The 1,337-nt window shown below is 48.2% G+C and overlaps 1 pseudogene; it reads right to left on the reverse strand.

Moving 5' to 3' along the window:
* Positions 1-739: 739 nt before the first annotated feature.
* On the reverse strand, positions 740-857 carry LOC126459610 (5S ribosomal RNA; annotated as a pseudogene).
* Positions 858-1,337: the final 480 nt, after the last annotated feature.

Consider the following 1,337-nt stretch of genomic DNA (forward strand, 5'->3'; position numbering starts at 1 on the left):
ATGGTGTGTGGCGGAGGCTACCTTGTACAACTACTACTAATATCTGTTTCTGTTCTTCTCGTAAATACAGTGGGGGAGAAACGGCTGTTTATATGCCTCAGTACGAGCTCTAAATTCTCTTATCTTCGCGGTCCTTATGTGAAACATACGTTGGTGGCCGTAGGATCGCTCTGCAAATCGGTTTAAAGTGCCAGTTCTCAAAATTTTATCAATAGTACTTCCCATTTGAGTCCAGAAAGCACTTCCGTATTATTCACATGGTGATCGAAACTACCGGTAACTAATCTAGTAGCCTGCCTCTGAAGAGCTTCGATGTGTCCCTTCAATCCGACCTGTTGAGAATGAGTCGCACTGGTGTTCTGTATTCGGTTTTCTTTATAAATGAGCTACAGTTCCCAAAATCTGTCCCAGTAAGACCAAGTCGACCATTCGCATTCGCTCCTGCCGCCCTTACACGATCGTTCCCTTCATTGCGCCCACATATTTAAAAGACGTGACTGTGTCAAGTAGCTCACTAAACTAAATCTAAACTCCGTCCGAACAGGCCTAGGAAGGCCCAACGGAACCGACCGGCCACCGTGTCATCCTCAGCCTACAGGCGTCATTGGATGCGGATATGGAGGGGCATGTGGTCAGCACACCGCTCTCCCGGCCGTATGCCAGTTTACGAGACCGGAGCCGCTACTTCTCAATCAAGTAGCTCCTCAGTTTGCCTCACAAGGGCTGAAAGCATCCCGCTTGCCAACAGCGCTCGGCAGACCGGATGGTCACCCATCCAAGTGCTGGCCCAGCCCCAGAGCGCTTAACTTCGGTGATCTGACGGGAACCGGTGTTACCACTGCGGCAAGGCCGTTGGCCAAGCAGCATACTACAAATGCTATAATCCGAACATTACTTCATTTAGACCTAGCTGCCATCCATCACACCAATTAGAAAATTTGTCTACGTCGTCTTGTATCCCCCTACAGTCTCTCAGCAACGAATTCCCGTACATGAGAGCGTCATCAGCATGCAGGTGCACATTACCGGTGGCCTGTTCGTCTAGGTATAGAAAGACGAGCGTGTTGCAATACGAAGCGCCGCTTCTACTTAAACATCATCAGTAGCTAAAATATCAATTTGGTCGTAGACATGTTTCAAGCTGCGGTACGGTGGTAACTGCACACTCGGTAGTACGCGGATGTAACATAATATACGGAGGATGCTCTTAGCACAAGAATGAGCCGGGCCATTCTGTTTTCTGTCGCCACGAGGTCAACTAACACAGTATCCATCATGTTTTAATTAAGGATTCAGTATTACTGAACATTTGCTTACGCCACCACGACAATTAAGGA

Source organism: Schistocerca serialis, chromosome 2 (assembly GCF_023864345.2).
Source record: "Schistocerca serialis cubense isolate TAMUIC-IGC-003099 chromosome 2, iqSchSeri2.2, whole genome shotgun sequence".
Lineage (NCBI taxonomy): Eukaryota > Metazoa > Arthropoda > Insecta > Orthoptera > Acrididae > Schistocerca > Schistocerca serialis.